This window comes from Triturus cristatus, chromosome 1_1, assembly GCF_964204655.1.
Source record: "Triturus cristatus chromosome 1_1, aTriCri1.1, whole genome shotgun sequence".
NCBI classification, from domain to species: domain Eukaryota; kingdom Metazoa; phylum Chordata; class Amphibia; order Caudata; family Salamandridae; genus Triturus; species Triturus cristatus.
In genome coordinates, this window is record NC_140579.1 from 581,879,558 (window position 1) to 581,899,924 (window position 20,367).

General features: G+C 49.7%; 2 pseudogenes; both read left to right on the forward strand.

Moving 5' to 3' along the window:
- LOC146870668 (5.8S ribosomal RNA) overlaps positions 1-134 on the forward strand; it is a 146-nt pseudogene extending 12 nt beyond the window's left edge.
- The window catches only part of LOC146870665 (transcription initiation factor TFIID subunit 11-like), a 284,397-nt pseudogene that overhangs the window by 127,391 nt on the left and 136,639 nt on the right, over positions 1-20,367 (forward strand).

A 20,367-nucleotide genomic window follows, 5' to 3' on the forward strand; every position in this document is an offset into this window, starting at 1 on the left:
TGGATCACTCGGCTCGCGTGTCGACGAAGAACGCAGGAGAATTAGTGTGAATTGCAGGACACATTGATCATCGACACTTCTAACGCACCTTGCGGACCTGGGTTCATCCCGGGGCTACGCCTGTCTGAGGGTTGCTCGATCGTCAATCACCCCGGGGCTTCCCCAGGACGCGGCTGGGGCCATCGCAGGGTGAGCTCCGCTTCCCCTTCGTCCCCCCACAAGGTCAGACCCCCCCCGATCGACCATGGCAGGGTCCCTGGCTGGGTCCTGCTGCGGAGGTACGCTGCCGGCGCGCCTGGCCCCCCGAGAAGGGGGCCAGGCGACCGGTCTGCCCCGGGCCCGTCCCGGGGCGCCTAGCTGTGTGCCGCGCGTGGCTGTCCGTGGTGTCCCACCGGCTGCCCGCGCCTCGGGCGCCCTCCTCCTCGGCCGGCTTCCCGGCGAGGGTGAAACCCCTCCAGACGCGATCCGGGGAAAGAGGGCCCGTGCTGCCGGGTACGCCAGGCCCCTGCTCCGGCAGGGGTCTGGCCTTCCCCGGCTCCCCCTTAACGCTCCGGCATTTTCTTTTTTTGTTTTTTAAACTTTATTTATTGAGTTTTACATAGAAAAAGCCCATGTAAGTAGTACAAAACCGATAGTAAACCAATGCAACATATACATCAGTGATACACAGCATGTCACCCTTCAGAAACGAGGCAAACAGCAATGTCCAATTATTTCTTACTTGTACCCCGTCTCCCATTGTCCATGTAGAAGTCCAAGGGCCGCAAATGTGCACCACAAATATCTATCTTGTCATGAGGCATATAAGAGCAGACCACCGGGAAGTCCATCCAAACAGGGCACATATATTCAATATTATCCCCAGCCGATCTCAGCCAGGTCCCCTCAAAACATTCCCAGAACCTGTCTCAGCCCAAGGGGCCCTAAATCGAATACCCAGCCACCATCACGCCATTTGTAACCATGCTTTTTATGTGGGGGTCTCATCAGTGTGCGCCAGGAGATAATGTTTCAATGGGCCCCATATATCACGCGGTCTGGAGCTGCGGGGCAGCGTATCCGCATATATAGAGCTTTGGTCCTGGCTGTATATCAGATCTGCTAACCAATCCTTAAATTTGGGGGCACGCCCCCTACCCCATCTGCACGCCACCCTACGCTTCGCCAATAAGAGCGCCAGTGAAACATATCGACGATACCCTTGCGGGAGCTGCTCAGTGTATCCCAACAGAGCTACAAGAGGACTACAGGACACGACAACAGACGTCATCTGCGCAAGAGCTTCAAAAATTTTATGCCAATAGCCCAAGACTCTGGGGCAATCCCATGCAAGATGCATGAAGCCAGCCTCCGGGCTACCACAGCGGTCGCAGCTGGCAGTCTCACGTAGCTTGAGTGGATATAATTTTACGGGTGTACAGTAGAGACGATGAATATATCGATAATGGATAATCCGCAATCTACAGCTGGCTGAAATGCGCGCAACTTGCCTACAGCAATACCCCCACTGCTCCGGCGATAGTTCAACACCTAAGTCAATAGACCATTGTCGCACTGCGATATGCACAGGCTCTGGCTGAAGAGCACGGACCGTGTGGTACAACGTAGAAACCATATGCCCCGGATTATCAGCAGACAACATACGATGGAGCGGTACCAGTGAATCCGGTTCTTTGGGATATTCCGGCAGAACACTCCGCAACCCCTGTTGAAGCCGCAAATATAAAAAGGTGTCTAGCAGAGTGGGAACCGCCTGGAGGAAAAACTGATCACTTGATCGAAACCTGCCCTGTATGAAAAGATCCCCCCACGTGCCTATCTGCAATCGCTCACACAATCTATGAAACCCACGTTCTTGGAGCAGAGGCAATTGTGGATGATAAGAAAGCTGCATCAGTGGGGAGTATAGCATCGCAGCATTAAGACGCTGCCCAATGGCACACCATGCAGTGAGTGTGCCTGTCACAGTGGTAAAGGGCGTATTTCTAGCCGGTGGTGGCATATGTATCGCCCCGCTCAATGGAATCGGGTTCGATAGCCATTCCTCCGCCGCTACCTGTGGCAGAAAACTCGAGGGGTGCATCCAATAATAAGCGTGCTGCGCCTGAGTGCATGAATAATACAGTTCGAAGTCTGGGAGGTCAAATCCACCTTGCGCATAGGGACGCGTAAGTACCGTCCATTTCAGGCGGGGCTGTTTACCTCCCCAAAACAGTCTCAAAAGTTCAGTTCGAAGGGAGTTGAAGAAATGGCGCCCCGGGGGATAGGGGATGTTTAAGAACAGATACAAAAATTGTGGGAGCACTACCATTTTGATTAAAGAGGCTCGCCCGGCCATAGACAATGGCAAGGCTATCCATCTCGCTACGTTGCGGGACAGACGTTCAATCGCTGTACCGTAGTTAAGCCGTAATATCTCATCTCGGGTATTCCCAATTTGGATCCCCAGGTAGCGAAAATCGGTATCACACCAGACCAGCGGAAAATCAGGCGTAAACCGGGGAACCGCTGGCGTGAGAGGAAAAATCAGGGATTTCTCCCAGTTAATTTGGATGCCCGAGAGGTGACCAAATAATATAAATTCACGCAAAACTGGGTTCAGGTTATCCTGCGGTTCTCTGATGTATAAGGTTATGTCGTCCGCATAGAGCGATATGAGGATGTGTCTTAAATTGCAGCGGAGGGCGCGTTCACGGTGCTGTTGTCGTAATTTACACGCGATAGGCTCTATTGCAAGGGCGAAGAGCAACGGGGATAACGGACACCCTTGCCTCGTGCCTCGGGATATGGGAAACTCAGCAGAGACATGTCCGTTTATGAGAACGCGGGCTGTGAGATCAGTGTATAACAGGCTAACCCAAGCCACGAAGGGTAATGGAAAGCCCATTCGGAGAAGAATTGCATTGAGATAATCCCATTCAACAGAATCGAATGCCTTCGTGGCGTCAAGAAAAATTGCAGCCATGGACAGATCCGGCGCTATATTCTGGGGTGTGGAAAATAATGTGCGGAGATTAAACGATGTAGCCCGTCCCGGCACAAAACCAGCCTGATCAGGCAGCACCAGCTTATCTATTAAGAGCAAAAACAACAATTGATGGACAGAATGCAGAACAATGTCATACATTCCCAGTACAGAGATCTGGGCCTAAATCCATCGTTTTTTTGCTCACCATGCCATTCCAGTTTGAACCCAGCCATATGCAAATCAGTCTTGACCCTGTGCCCCATGGGAACAGTCCAGCCCGAACTGCCAAGCCAGGTCCTCCCTGGACTGGAAACAAGCATCCTAGGACCGGTTTCGGGCTTTCAGCCCTCGTCAGCCAGGATAGCTTTATTCCAGTGGCATGGAGAGCAAGGGACTCACGTCTGAGCATACCCTTCCCACTCGGGGTGACAAATGCAAAAACAACAATTGATGGACAGAATGCAGAACAATGTCATACATTCACCCCAGTACAGAGATCTGGGCCTAAATCCATCGTTTTTTTGCTCACCATGCCATTCCAGTTTGAACCCAGCCATATGCAAATCAGTCTTGACCCTGTGCCCCATGGGAACAGTCCAGCCCGAACTGCCAAGCCAGGTCCTCCCTGGACTGGAAACAAGCATCCTAGGACCGGTTTCGGGCTTTCAGCCCTCGTCAGCCAGGATAGCTTTATTCCAGTGGCATGGAGAGCAAGGGACTCACGTCTGAGCATACCCTTCCCACTCGGGGTGACAAATGCAAAAACAACAATTGATGGACAGAATGCAGAACAATGTCATACATTCACCCCAGTACAGAGATCTGGGCCTAAATCCATCGTTTTTTGCTCACCATGCCATTCCAGTTTGAACCCAGCCATATGCAAATCAGTCTTGACCCTGTGCCCCATGGGAACAGTCCAGCCCGAACTGCCAAGCCAGGTCCTCCCTGGACTGGAAACAAGCATCCTAGGACCGGTTTCGGGCTTTCAACCCTCGTCAGCCAGGATAGCTTTATTCCAGTGGCATGGAGAGCAAGGGACTCACGTCTGAGCATACCCTTCCCACTCGGGGTGACATCATTTGTTTGTTGTAACGCTTTTCGCCCTAAGTGGGATGGGTATTCCCAGACGTGGGATCCGTGCTCACTACACCACTGGAGTCAAGCTATCCTGGCTGATGACGGCTGATAGCCAGAAACCGGTCTTAGGATGCTTGATTCCGGTCCAGGGAAGACATGGCTTGGCAGTTCGGGCTGGACTGTTCCCATGAGGCACAGGGTCAAGACTGATTTGCATATGGACATGTCTAAACTGGGGTGGTGTAGTGGGCAAAAGAACGATGGATTTAACCCAGATCTCTTGACTGGGGGAGAATGTCTGCATTGTCAGCATTCCGTCCATCATTTGTTTGTTGTAACGCTTTTCGCCCTAAGTGGGATGGGTATTCCCAGACGTGGGATCCGTGCTCACTACGCCACTGGAGTCAAGCTATCCTGGCTGATGACGGCTGATAGCCAGAAACCGGTCCTAGGATGCTTGATTCCGGTCCAGGGAAGACATGGCTTGGCAGTTCGGGCTGGACTGTTCCCATGAGGCACAGGGTCAAGACTGATTTGCATATGGCCATGTCCAAACTGGGGTGGTGTAGTGGGCAAAAGAACGATGGATTTAACCCAGATCTCTTGACTGGGGGAGAATGTCTGCATTGTCAGCATTCCGTCCATCATTTGTTTGTTGTATATCTATTAAGAGCAGCAGCCTATTGGCGAGGATCTTGGCTAATATTTTAGTGTCGCAATTCAGTAACGACAAGGGTCTGTAGGAGTCACATGAGGTAGGGTCTTTATCCGGTTTCAGTAATGAAGTTATCAGGGCCATTCTCATAGATGGGGGCAGCCTGCCCCCCTCCATGGATTCCAGGTAGACGTCTTTCAATACTGGGGCCATTATATCGATGTAAGCCTTATAAAATTCAGCCGGTAGGCCATCTAACCCTGGGGCCCTGCCAGATCTCTGTTGCATAATTGCCTCTTTGATTTCGTCAATTTCAAATGGGGCACTGAGAAACTCCCAATGATGATCTTCGAGCCATCCCAGAGCCACAGCCTCCAAATAAGTATCTAACTCCATACTGCCCTGACGCCGCGAGGTATACAGCGCGGAATAGTGCTCAGTGAAAGTGGCCACGATGTCAGCAGTATCAACGCAGGCCAACCCATCCTGGCCTTGAATTTCCAGAACACTCTGTGCACCCCTAGTTTTCCGAATCATATCCGCCAGCACTCTGCCAGGTCGGTCACCCTCACCATACCTCCTGGCCTTCCAAAATTTGCCCTTGAAATTGGCCTCCCGTTCCGCAGTGGCTCCGTATTCGGTAAGTTTCTCTTTAAACTGCACTTGCAATCCCCCGTTGGACCCCCTTGCCATCTCACGCTCCAACGCCTGCAACTCGAGCTCCAGCCTCTGCAGCGTGCTCCGCAAATCTTTCAGAACCCCAAAGCTTTTCGAGATGCAAAAACCCCGGATGGTGACCTAAAGGCTTCCCACAGTATTTCTATGGAGTCCACCGATCGCCTATTTCTATCGAAAAAATCCTTTATCTCTTCACCTAGTTCGTCATGAAACAGGGGATCAAGAAGGGCCATGGGTTGCAATCGCCAAGACCTTCTAGGCGCGGCACAGCCAGGCATGAGAATCTCCATCTGACCTGGGGAATGGTCAGAAAATGTTTTAGCCAGATGAGTGATGGAAGCGATTGAGGGAGCAAGATCACGCAAGAGTAAGAAATAATCTAGCCGTGCCCAGGAGCCTGCATAAGTGTTAGTATGCGTACCCTCCCGAACCAGCACATGCCGAAGACGCCAGACATCTACTAGACCACCCTCTTGAAGTATGTCCATTAGAACCGCTTGTGCCCTAGTGTAATGATGCGGGGCTGGGTTCGATCTGTCTTGAGTCGGCTGGAGAGCCACATTGAAATCCCCACCCCATATCACCTGTGCGCCTCCCAGCTCCAGTACCTTACCCCAAAGCACCGTGAAAAATTCAGGAGCGTCCACATTGGGACCATAACAGCAAACCAGCACAATTGATACCGTGCCCACCTTGCCCCAAACCAAGACATAGCGGCCCTGAGGGTCCGCAGTGGAGCCCACTAGCGTGAAGGGTGTACGTTTTTTAATCAGGATGGCAGTCCCCCTCGCATACGAGGAATAGGAAGCGAAGATTCTGTGGTCAGCCCATTTGCTGGCGAACCCGGAGGGCCTCCGGGGGTCGATATGGGTCTCCTGTAACATGGCCACCTGTATATGGTGACGTTCAAGGTAGGAAACTATTTGTCTACGCTTACGAGGATCACCCAACCCCCGAACATTCCAGGAGATGAATCGTAAACCGGGATCAGGGGAACCTTCAGATCCTATCTGTGCACCTCGCTGCGACATATCAGTCTCAACAGATAAACATAAAGTGTACTATGCTTGTGTATCACTAGGACTACAGACATCATAAATGTATACAGTGCAAAACAACAAAACCATGTAATTTCCCCCCCCCACCCCCTCCCACACTGACATCCCAATCATGCCAATGAAAAGCCCACACCCTCCCTCCTCCCACTCAACAGCCCTCTTATGCATAGGGTGTATGTCTAGCAGGGGTTCTCCCTTGTGGGGGGCCCGTCTAGGTGACCCACCCTGCCCTCACCGACCTCGAGGCAAATAGTTGGGACACCCGCCTCTGCTTCAGTCAGTGGGGGTGTTCGGCCGTAAGGATCCATTGAGCTAGTAACATATAATGACGAACCTGTAGTGAGCCGCCGCGGACCCATCATCACTCAACATATCCATCCCTCCCTTCATGGTTACCGTGCCCAGACCTGCGGCAACTGTGCTCTAACAAAATACATCACCCATGTAGAATAATCCAGCACATCACTAATCAGTCAACTGCATCAAGGTTCTCAGAGATAGCGTCTGCTTCTTTAGTCTTCCGTAGGCGCTTTAGGAAGTCCTCCACCTGCTGAGGCTTGGTAAAGAACATCTGTTTTCCCTGATGTGTAACTCGCAGTCGTGCAGGATAAAGTAATGCATAATCTATATTGGCGTGACGTAATTTTTGCTTCACTGAAAGAAACCGTCGTCTTTCTTCTTGAACCAATGCCATGAAGTCCGGATAAATTGTGAATGGTGTACCTTCGAATTGCAGTGTTTTCTTTGCGCGGGCTACACGCAGGACAGTGTCACGATCCCGGTAATTAAGAATGCGGGCTATGATCGGGCGGGCAGTGCATCCCGGGGGCGGACGAGGACCAAGTGCCCTGTGTGCGCGCTCTACAATGAAGTGTGGCGACAAGGCCTCCGCCCCTATGGTGGCCAGGAGCAATCTTTCAATGTAGGATTCCATCTGGCCCGTATTGGTACGCTCCGGGATACCAAGCAAGCGTATATTATTCCTTCGACTCCTCGCTTCCAACTCCTCGTTTTTCGCTGCTATTACTTTAAGTAATTTGTCCATTTGGGTCACATTAGCTTGGAGTCGAGACGTTGCGTCTTCACTATCGGATATCCTGCGTTCCGCTTCCGTAATGCGTTCTCCATGCTGATCAATCTTGTGCACTATACTATCTATACGTGATGTCATGGAGTCCATTTTGTCAGCCAGAGTCGTTAACCCCTGTCGGACCTCCAACATAAGTGTTTTCATGTCAACTTCTGGGCAAGTGCCCCCACCCGAGGCACCCATTTCTGCCCCTGCGTCCATCTCAGCTGTTTGGGAGCGCATAGATTTTTTTTGGCTCAAAGTTAATGCGCGACTGCTTCGTGTCTGGTTTCCCATAGCTGAACTGTGGCTCCTACTTAGTAGCCGTCAAGGGGACGATCCAGGAGGAGAAGGAATTCGGGGAGCTCCCAGTCGGAAGGGCAGGTTCTCTGCTATTGAGTCACCCTCGTCAGGTCCCGTCGCCTCCCTTCACTCCCAGTGCAAGAGCGCAGCAGCAAACAGCAATGGTGGGTGGCTCCCCTCCCACCACGTAGCGACCATCAGCAGCAACCGTACAGAGATGAAGGAAAGTAGGGAAGAGCAGCACACACCAGCAGACAGCGGCTAAGAGGCAAGGGCGTCACCGCGGCCCCAGAGCTCACCGCAACACCCGCATCCACACCAGCATCCCCTGCGCCGGAGAGCCAAGTTACAGTTTTCTTATACGGGCCAGACCCGGGGACACTTCAGCCAATAGAACAATCTCCCCTCGTCAAGGGTCAAAACTGCTCATGCAACGTCGATTTCCCCGTGTGACAGCAGGCAGGAGTAGGCTCAGTCAGTTCCAGCGATCCACAGACCCGCCAGATAGTGCGCCACTACGGGTGCAGGCAGCCATCCGCAGCCCACGACGCGCCCTCCGCTCCCGATGTAATGCACCACAGCGCCTCCGCTGCGCCAGCAATGTCACTAATGGTTGCGAGGATTTGAGTGCGGCCGCCGATCTCTTACCGCCTCTATCGGGAGCTCCAGTCTCCGGCACACCAACTTGGATACCGCCCCGAGGGGGCTTCGCAGCGCCTCACCGTCAGCGGTCGTAGACTCCAGGCCACTCCACCAAAGCAGATCGCGCCTCTAGGAAGGTTAGCGTCGGCCTGCCACCTCCGCGCTGCAATCAGCAGTCGAAATCAGGTTCGACAGCACAGCCGCTTATGGCTGATCCGTCAATCGTCCGGTACTCCCGGTGTCCTCAGCATAGAGGCATCGGGCAGCGCAGTCCCAGTATCTCGTTGGTGGCGGGGGAGCCCTTCAGCCCGCAGATCGTCGGGAGGCGCCGCGCACCTCAGATCACGCGGACGGGCTGGGCGCCACGAGGGAAGCCCCGGTCTAACGTAGCCACCACAGCCGTCACACAGCAGCTGCGTCCAAGCAGTTACTCAGGCGGCAGTCAGCAATTCCGCGCTGTGGGCACAAAGGAACCTCGCTGTCCTCCACAAGCTCGGTCCCAGACGCCCCCCCGGTTCCGCCGGCAAAGGTCACCGTTGAAATGGAACAGCAGCTCGATTATCAAGGATAAATAGCGGATAGTTCGGCCAAACTGCGGGAGCTTCACACAGTGGCAGCCATTCCGCTAGTGCGCCACCTAGCGCCCCCTCCGGCATTTTCTTTCCGACTACGACCTCAGATCAGACGTGGCGACGTGGACACTGGGACGGAGCACAAGTCCCCGGACCCGGGGCTTATGCTCCGTCCCAGTGTCCTAGGGTGCGGGAGTCCCACGTCCTGCAAGCCAGCCGAGGGTCCGGGCGCTGGGGAAGGGTGTCCACCGGGGCCCGGGGAGGCTCTCCCCGGCCCGGGTAGGGTTCCGAAGCTGGGCCCGGACCCAGGGCTTGTGCTCCGTCCCAGTGTCCCAGGGTGCGGGGGCCCCCCGTCCTGCAAGCCAGCCGAGGGTCTGGGCGCTGGGGAAGGGTGTCCACCGGGGCCCAGGGAGGCTCTCCCCAGCCTGGCTAGGGTTCGGAAGCTGGGCCCGGACCCGGGGCTTGTGCTCCATCCCAGTGTCCCAGGGTGCGGGGGCCCCCCGTCCTGCAAGCCAGCCGAGGGTCTGGGCGCTGGGGAAGGGTGTGCACCGGGGCCCGGGGAGGCTCTCCCTGGCCTGGCTAGGGTTCGGAAGCTGGGCCCGGACCCAGGGCTTGTGCTCCGTCCCTGTGTCCCAGGGTGCGGGAGCCCCCCATCCTGCAAGCCAGCCGAGGGTCCAGGTGCTGGGGAAGGGTGTCCACCGGGGCCCGGGGAGGCTCTCACCGGCCTGGCTAGGGTTCGGAAGCTGGGACCAGGCCCGGGGCTCGTGCTCCATCCCAGTGTCCCAGGGTGCAGGAGCCCCCCGTCCTGCAAGCCAGCCGAGGGTCTGGGCGCTGGGGAAGGGTGTGCACCGGGGCCCGGGGAGGCTCTCCCTGGCCTGGCTAGGGTTCGGAAGCTGGGCCCGGACCCGGGGCTTGTGCTCCGTCCCTGTGTCCCAGGGTGCGGGAGTCCCCCGTCCTGCAAGCCAGCCGAGGGTCTGGGCGCTGGGGAAGGGTGTGCACCGGGGCCCGGGGAGGCTCTCCCTGGCCTGGCTAGGGTTCGGAAGCTGGGCCCGGACCCGGGGCTTGTGCTCCGTCCCTGTGTCCCAGGGTGCGGGAGCCCCCCATCCTGCAAGCCAGCCGAGGGTCTGGGCGCTGGGGAAGGGTGTGCACCGGGGCCCGGGGAGGCTCTCCCTGGCCTGGCTAGGGTTCGGAAGCTGGGCCCGGACCCGGGGCTTGTGCTCCGTCCCTGTGTCCCAGGGTGCGGGAGCCCCCCATCCTGCAAGCCAGCCGAGGGTCCAGGTGCTGGGGAAGGGTGTCCACCGGGGCCCGGGGAGGCTCTCACCGGCCTGGCTAGGGTTCGGAAGCTGGGACCAGGCCCGGGGCTCGTGCTCCATCCGGCGGGCCCCGGGGTGCATGAGCCCCCCGTCCTGCAAGACAGCCGAGGGTCCGGGCGCTGGGGAAGGGTGTCCACCGAGGCCCGGGGAGGGTCTCCCCGGCCTGGCTAGGGTTCGGAAGCTGGGTCCGGGCCCGGGGCTCGTGCTCCGTCTGGCAGGCCCCGGGGTGCGGGAACCCCCCGTCCTGTAAGCCAGCTGAGGGTCCGGGAGCTGGAGACAGGGGTCCACCAGGCCCGGGGAGGCTCTCCCCGGCCTGGCTGCTTTCAGGAGCAGGGACCGGGCCGGTGAGCAGGAGTGACTGGCTTTATCTGCTACGCTGGCGGAGCGTAGTTTTCTGCCCACCCCTAATTCTTTAGTTATATTAGACATTGGAGTATTGTGCAACAATTCATATTCATATATAGTTGAACGTATTTAAAGATGAAGAAACTAGCAAACATATGCAGTCCAAGCAGAATTTGACAGCCAACCGTGAATTATAGTGCTAGAAGCAGCACTGTGCTTCTGAATGTAGACTTTGAGTTCACAAGCAGTAGCACTACTAGAGTTTATGAAACTGAGAGAACAAGCATGGTGAGAGAGATAAGGATATATGCAGAGACGGATAGACAAGGTTGGAACAGTGAGAGTGACCAGTGAGAAAAAAAGTGAGGGTAGCTCATCTGAGAGAGAGAAAAGATGATGAAAGAAAAGAGGATAACAGAAGAAGATGGGGCAGAGAAAGGAGCGGAAAACAAATAAAGAAAAATGCTGAGGGTGAAGGTTGAAAGGAGAAAAAAGGTAGAGGGGCATATAAAAGGTGAGGTAGAGGGAACAGACAGAAAGCATGTAGGGGGATAAAAGAGGCAGAGATGAAGAGCAAGGTAGGGGAAAGGAGGGAACAGTTAGGGAAAAGGGAGGAAGAAAGGTTGAACAGGGAGTGAGCAGAGAGATTAACTCTGAGCTCACTTTGTAACTTGCATGTCAGAGCTTTCAATCTCAATATTATACTTTGCTAGGGGAGTTGAGAGGGATAATGCACATGTTGCTGATATCTGTGTAGAATTCGGTTTAAGGGTCCTGCACAAAGGTTAAAGTGGGCAATATGTACTGGGAACAACATTCACAAGCTTTCTTAATTTTACCAAACAGATCCCATATTTTTTGTTTAAAGCAACCACTCCTGAACGGTTAACCCTGATCTTTAGTAGCCTCAGGCTGGAAAAGTAGAGGGTCTCCTATGGTGTGAAGCAAGAGCAGGGATAGACTGCTAAAAAAAGCAAAAAGCCTTCTCTCCAGGGTGCATCTTACATGAAAAAAATGTAAATGTGTGCAATTAGTTAATCAGCAAGTCTAAAAGCTGCTGGGTAACCGGTCTATTTGAAGTACACTTGCAGGTCGAGCTTGCTAGACAGTTCAAAAACTTACAGGGGCTTTCAGCCCACTATTGCTTACCTTTGGTTGCCTTTATTGTCAGTCTCATTTGCTTACTTTTTTCCAATGGCTTTCATTGTTCCAGCTTATCTATCTGTCCCACCCTTGGAGCTTAGCCTGCTTACCATCTCTTATTGACTAGCTTCTGTCCTTCCACTGATAACTTTTAGCAAACTTTTTTCTTTTTGGGTTAAGCGCTCCATGAGAGAACATGTTTTTAGCTCTCTTTGCATCTGGGTGCTTGCCCTAAATGCTCACCCCTGTGAAAGTTTCTCTCTTGTGTGCTTCTCATCCACCCTCCTTGCACTCCGTGTTGTTCTCACCCTTGTGTGCATCTCTGCCCCTGCTTTTAATACTGTCTTTTTTTGGGCTCTTCTTGCTTTCTTGTTAGCTTCTCCTCCTTTGCTCCGTGTTCTTCTCTCCCCTGTCCCCCTTGTTTGTTTTTCCCTCAGCTCCCAGTGTTGCTCACTCATGCGTGTGATGCTTCCCTTTCCTCAATCCCATTCTCTCCTCCGTTTCACCAACCACCTGCAATCCATTTATAAGCACCCCAAAAAAATGTGGGCCACATTTGCATATTACAACCTTTTGTGAAGTATTGCTTGGTTAGTATCGGGTGATTACTTTATGAGAGCTTTGTGGTAAATAAAGCTTCAAATAACCTGTAGGCCGGTAATCTTTGATTGGACTGAAAACTCTAATTTTCACCATGAGATTCCCTGATGTTCCTGTTTACTCTCTGCACTCTACACTCTACACTGGATTTCCAAAGCTCCTTCTGACTCCTAATCCCCACAGGCTCACTCTTTGGTTCTTAGCATATGCTGTGCTCTGGAATACAATCACCTCAGACAAATGGGCTCTACAATTTATCCAATATGGTTACTGCCTGGAACTTACAGACACTCCCCTAAACATTGCAGAAAACAGTAGTAGTGTATACAGGGCTCACACATCAATGATTATACATATATACTGGACTACCAGGTGTATAAAAACTCTCCAAATGTAGCCAGCAGCAGGAAAAAGTCTAATGGTGCCATTAAGGGCAAAATGTACCCTACTACCTTGGGTGCAGAAACACACAGGGATCAACAGGAGTCACTGTGTGTTGATAAGATATGACAGAATATACCCCGGCACGCAAAACATTTAAATTCCATTTAAATGACCTTGATAAGTTGCTATCTGATGTACAGGGGTCCAGTATATCACAAGAAAACAAAAAAGATATGTTTATACAAAATTACTTCCATTTAATGTGTGCAAACCAATTTCTGACAGGACTGTAAGTGCCTCAGTTCTAAAACAAGTTCAGATAACAAGACATTCTTTCAAACTTAATGATATAGATCAGTCCTGATCAGCATGCACAAGTACAGCCGACACGTGTTTCGTCACTTCCAGTGACTTCCTCAAGGCTCTCTAAGTAAATTAAATAGTCGCGTTGTTATCCACCCATCTTTCGTCATTGAATGTACACATTACGTGTAACTCTTCGGGATCCAATTATGTTCTGAAAATTAGGAATCTGCCAGTAAAGATTATGGTCAGTGTTCAAGCAGAATCCAAAATATCAGCTCGATAACAGCTACTGGTGAGCTTATTCCAAGTCCTTCGAAGTATGACCGCAAGATTTCACCAGTATTTAAATGCTGATCAGAGCTATGATTGGCCCCTCTCAAGGAAACGAGCCGTCTGTGGTCATGGGCTTCAAGTTCGATAGTTCTTCCAAGATCACACTCAATGTCACAAGAACATCTCAACCTTCTCAAGCAAGAAGTTCTCCCTCTGTTAGGAAAAGGAGCTATAGAACCAGTCCCATTACAATATCAAGGGGCCGGTGTATACTCTCTGTACTTCCTAATTCCCAAGAAGGACGGCTCTCTCAGGCCCATACTAGACCTCCGAGAACTAAATCTATACATTCAGTCGGATCACTTTCATATGGTGACACTCCAACAAGTGCTTCCGCTCCTTCAGCAAGGTGACTTTCTGTCCACCCTGGACTTAAAGACGCCTATTTCCATATCACAATACACCCCGCTCACCGCAAATACCTCAGGTTCTTGGTAGCGGACCAGCACTATCAATGCAAAGTGCTCCCATTCGGAGTAACCACTGCACCCAGTGTTTTCACCAAATGCCTGGCAGTAGTCGCAGCTCATTTACAAAGACAACACAATCACGTCTTCCCATACATAGACGACTGGCTCATAAAAGCCAGCTTGCAACAAAGCTGTCTAAGTTACACTCACAAAACAGTGCTGTTGCTCCACGATCTTGGATTCACAGTAAATCTGTCCAAGTCCCATCTCAAACCATCCACTACACAAACGGCTCTGGCCTACCCCAATCTGGCCAGAACCCACAGTATGCAGACTCTACTCTCTCAGTCTCAGCCTCAACACTCATTGCCAGCTCGAGTGTTCATGCAGTTAATAGGATGATGGCGTCTTGCATCCTAATAGTCCCCTACGCAAGACTTCAAATGCGTCCCCTTCAAGAAATCTTACCACCTCAGAGGAACCAGGCTCAGGGTCTGTTATCAGATCTAGTGTTGGTGGGCGGCCGCACCCATTGGTCTCTGCAGTGGTGGAATCCACAAAACCTTTCAAAAAGGTGGCACTACATCGACCTGGTTCCACAGATAGTACTAACAGCAGACACGTCGCTCTCTGGTTGGTGAGCTCATTTCCAAACGCACACAATTCAGTGCATGTGGAGCTTGCAACAAAAGCAGCTTCACATAAATCATCTAGAGCTTCTAGCAATTTTTCTATCGCTCAAAGCATTTCAAGTTCATCTAGTAGGCAAAACTGTCCTGATACGTTCAGACAACATGACCGCAATGTACTACATACAGAAACTGGGGGCAACACACTCTCTCCAGCTGTCACAAGTAGCACAGATCCTCTAGAGGTGGGCTATACGTCACAAAATGTATCTCTTCGCAGAACACCTTCCTGGACTAAACAATCAAATTGCAGATCTGCTCAGTCGTCAAACACCACAGATCCACGAGTGGGAACTCCACCCTTAAGTTCTCCTCCCATTCTTTCAGAGGTGGGGCTGCCCAGACATAGATCTGTTCACCACACACCTAAACGCAAAATGCCAAAAACATCTTACACCCAATCTCCTCGCGCAAAGCCATGGAGAAATAAGACATCCAGATCCCAGTCATCTCAACCTTACGATCTGGCACCTGAAGTCTTAGAGTTTGGCTACCTCAATCTCACGCCAGACTGCTGGAACATTATCAAAGAGGCTAGACATCCTACCATAAGAGTTTGTCATATACTGTAATAAAAATCAAATCAAACCACTTGATGCTTCAGTTCAAAACATTATCTATTTATTACATCTACAGCGTTCAAACTTAGTGTACACATCCATACGCTTACATCTTGCTGCAATAGCTGCATACCTTCAGAATAGACAGTATTTGTCTCTCTTCAGAGTGCCTGTCATTAAAGCATTTATGGAGGGAGTTAAACAAGTCATTCCCCCAAGACTTCCACCTGCTCCAGTGTGGAATCTCAACATTGTCCTCACCAGACTGATGGGTCCACCTTTTGAGCCATTGCACAGATGTGAGCTACAATTTCTCACTTGGAATGTAGCTTTCCTCATAGCTATCACATCACTGAGAAGAGTGGGTGAGCTTCAGACACTGCCATAGAAGAACCATTTTTACAAGTACACCAAAACAAAGTGGTTCTTCGGACCAACCCTAAATTTCTACCAAAGGTAATTTCTGCCTATCACATCAACCAATCTGGTGAGTTGCCAGTGTTCTCCCCTCAACCAGATTCTGTAGCATGACGTGCTCTACACACCTTAGATGCGGAAAGAGCATTACTCTACTACATAGAAAAGACAAAACCTTTCCGTAATACGAAACAACTATTTGTGGATTTTGCTCCACCACATAAAGGCAGTCCCATATCAAAATCAGGTATTGCATGGTGGATAGTCAAGTGCATTCAAACATGCTATGCAAAAGCAAAACGAACATTAACAATTTCCCCTAGAGCGCACTCTACACGCAAACTAGGGGCTTCTATGGAATTTTTAGAAAATATATCCATAGATGACATTTGCAAAGCTGCAACATGGTCTACACCACACACATTCACAAAACACTATTGTGTAGATGTGTTAGCAAGACAGCAAGCTAGTGTGGGCCAAACAGTTTTTACGTACACTATTTCAAACGACTGCAACAGCTACAGGTTAGCTACCGCTTTGGGAGATCACTGCTGTATAGTCTATGCAAAGCATGTGATCTACAGCTCACATGCCTCAACGGGAAAATGCTACTTACCCAGTATGCATCTGTTCTTGGGATGTAGAGCTGTAGATTCACATGCGCCCACCCGCCTCCCCAGGTACCTATACGTGTTGCAGTGACATCTTACTTAGATACATATATACATGGACATCTCTTTCTGCTACTCTTACTATCTCAATCATCACTCTGTGGGAAAAAAATCTAACAACGGAGTCGATGCCCATGCGCACTATCACCAGAGGAGGAGTCACCTACCTTATGACTCAAAAAGACTTCTTCGAAGAAAAACAAAGTGCAAACATCCGGACCCAACACTATAAATAATATATCTGTATTTGTACAGCGCGAACTACTCACCCTTGCGGATCACAAGGCGCTGGGGGCCGTAGTGGAAATTAAGTGAGCTATTGCCCAGAGTCACATGGTGCTGAGCTGCCGCCAGAGCCGGGGGTCAAACCGTGAACCCTGTGCTCCGAAGGCAGCTGCCCTGGCTGCTGCACCACACCTCTCCACTACACTAGATGGCAGGCTATGCAAAGCATTTGGATCTACAGCTCTACATGCCAAGAACAGATGCATACTGGATAAGTAGCATTTTCCGTTCTCATTTTTACACTTTTTAAACTTTCTGGCCATAGGTTGCACCTCATTAGTAGCAGTTTAACACTCAACTATAGCAATATGCAAAAGAAAGGGGACCAGTCAACCTTTGCAACAAGTTCCACTGCGTTTGTAGTTTTTTTTAACCATTTGAGCTAGAAACTATTTTATTAAATTAGAATTTTCAGATTATACAGCTGATGATGGATTTTGTGGCAAATCCACAACCATACGAAAAACGTTGCAACCGAACAATCGCATAATTCCAGTGGCCCAGCCTAAATGTTAAGAGTGCGTGCCCTGGAGAAATACAAACTCAGGATTTAAAACATAACCTAGTGTTGGGGTTGTCCTTGCTAAAAAATATTTATTATCAAATGATTTCTTTGATCTCTGTGTTACACGTTGTGCTTTGCAACAGATGCATTATCACTCTGTGCTTTTTTATGGTTATTCAAAACTGGGATTCATGAAAACTCCGATCTCTCCAAGAGATACATTAATCACCAGAGTTAAAATAGACATTTTTGTTATGGCCTGAAAATTGCAGGCGCACAAAGCACTCGTAAGTCTTTGCCTTTTATCCTGTCGGATGCAGTATAGTCCTTCAGCATGGCTCCTCGACAAAAGCAGAATGCCATGCCTTAGGCAGATGCAGGAGAATGCACACATCATGCTGTAACTACAATAGGGCCCTTTGTCATTCTTTATGTGATAATCAGCCGAAGTCAGAATGACAATGGGCCAGTCTACAGTCTGCAAGGTAGGGAAGGTGCTGGTTAAGACTCTAGAGTTTAAAAGAGAAGTGAGAGCTGGTCCCAACAGTGAGAACTTTTAAACTCTTGGGGCTTCTCACAAGGGAACAGCACAACTTGCTGCAAACCCCAAAATTACTGACAAAAGGAGTCCGTAATAGGAGTAATGACAGACAATGGACGTGACACCAAGATAATGGACGGTCCATGACATTTAAAGACAGTTGGTCACCCTGTTCCTACCCTGCCCCCTTTTTCTTTTTTTTAATAATTTTTGGGGGACTCAGCTAGGTCCAAGTCCCAAGATGGCTGGCAACACTTTGTGGTTGACGTGTATATTCACAATTGATCCAAATCATTCTATAATTGTATCATTTTCATTAATAACAATTCATGTGTGAACTATGCCCTGCCTGCTACGCTTATTAGGAGTGTTCTAAATAGTACTGCCCATGCCTCTGTTTGAGCAATGGTGGATCTTCAAGAGAGAGACCTGCTCCCAATATTAAACTGCCCCTTAAATCAAAGAACACTGTGACTGATCCTAACTAGTTCATCAAAACGGCTTCCCTTGTTACACTTTAGATATATTAAAGGCACTGTAATACCAGAACCACTTCATGGTTAACTTAAATGATAAACCATATTTGTGTTTCCAACTCCTATTATTTATAGCTTTATCCCGCCCCAGTGGGTTTACTATGCACATATCAAATAATGTATATAAAAACCCATACCCACCCTAAACCCTAAAGTTATCCTTGCCACCCAAAAAACCCATATCCACCTTAAACCCTAAAAATACCCTTGCCACACACTCCGGCGGAGAACACCGGCTCTCATATTCCTTTCGACAACCAAATTCTGTGCGCTCTCAGGACAAGCAAATCCCACACAAGTAGAGTTCCGCAAAAGTGTTTATTACACAACTCGTTTCAACTTCTTCCGAAGCCTTGATCACGTGTAATGTGCACATAAAAAACGGTAACTTATAACGCATGGTGGGTTGCATGAACATCAACATAGGACAATCACCAAAAACATTTCGGGAAGGGTGTACATGTTGAAATGGTAACAGCCATAATACACATTGCATTGCCGGTCCTGTTGAAAGTGCACACAGGTACTAGCTGTTACAGTGTTAAAGCCTAATGCAAAAATATATATATATGTGTGTGTGTGTATATATATATATATATATATATATATATATATATAACCTACTGGCGGTCGCCAGTAGGTAGTTATAGTTAGGACCCTGTTTCCATAGGAAAACCGCAACATTCTATTTTGAATAACTTTGGCGCCGGTCGCCGAATCCTCGCGAAATTTTCAAAATAGGTGGGGCGCTACGCTCCGCTCCGACCCTGAAAGTCTCGGGGGGATTCGTCAAGCGGGGGCTGAGATAAAAGGGGGGTCCCAAAACGCGTTTTTCCCATGCATTTTTCCATAGGACCTTTAGACACAGCTACTGCCCGAACGGCTGAACAGAGTTCCTTGAAATTTAGCAGAGAGGTAGTCTACAGGTCAAGGAAGTGCCTTTTGTAGGTTTGGTGTAAATCTGTTCAGTAGATTCTGAGAAAATAGCCTTTAAATCAATATATATATCTGAGCCAGCTTACGGTGCGCTTACGGTGCGCTTACCGTACGCGTACGGTGACGTGCGCGACCGCGATTCTGATTGGCTGTTAGATCTTAGTAAACATTCGAATCGGTTGAAACCAGGAAGCGGCGGCCGCCATTTTCTCTCTCGGACTTTGAGGGGGGGATGAAAAATAAAGAGAATAAACATGTAAAGGGACTGTTTAGACAGCTCCCAACCACCTAGGCTTGCTAAATGTGTCCCCAAAGAACCCCCAAGGGCAAAAATTCATTTTTATTTTTTTACGAAAATTCGCCGATTACGCTTACCGTACGCGTACGGTAAAAAAAATTGTAAAAAAAAAAACTAACCACACTCTCACCACCCCGTGTGCAAATGGTGCCCGAAGGGCACCATTTGTGCATGGCATATAACAAGTGTATTTTAAACTGAATATAAATGTTTATCTTTCACAACGAAGCGCATAATATGTCCACCACGTGCGCACGGTGCGCGAAGCGCATCGAGCATACATGGCCCATCCACGGCACTAACTGCGTAAAGTGGGCGCGCGGTCCACGAATGGCGTAAAGTAACTTAGCATTTAAAAAACCGTACAAATTCACTGAAAAAACCATAGGTTTCACACACGTTATAGTTAGGAATTAGCATTTAAAAAACCTTGCAAATTCACTGAAAAAACCATAGGTTTCACACATGTTATAGTTAGCTGGACATTTTACTGATAAAAAACCAATGAAATTCCCCCGTTATAGTTAGTGCAGGCAACTATAACTCACGCAACCGCAATCCTCTGCTGATGACATATGTGTCTTTATGAAAAAAAAATATTTGTAATATATGTATAGCTAAAATTTAATGGAAGAAGACATAGGCAAATAAGTGTCTAAATACAGTATTAGCATCAGCATAGGATTGCGGTCGCGTGAGTTATAGTTGCCTGCACTAACTATAACGGGGGAATTTCATTGGTTTTTTATCAGTAAAATGTCCAGCTAACTATAACATGTGTGAAACCTATGGTTTTTTCAGCGAATATATATATATATATAATCTACTGGCGGTCGCCAGTAGATTGTTATAGTTAGGACCGTGTTTCCATAGGAAATCTCAAAATTCTATTTTGAATAACTGTTGCGCCGGTTGACGAATCTTCGCGAAATTTTCAAAACTAATGGGGCGCTGCGCTCAGCTCCTACCCTGAAAGTCTCGGGGCGATTCGTCAAGCAGGGGCCGAGAAAAAAGGGGGGTCCCAAAACACGTTTTCCCCATGCATTTTCCCATAGGACCTTTAGTCGAAG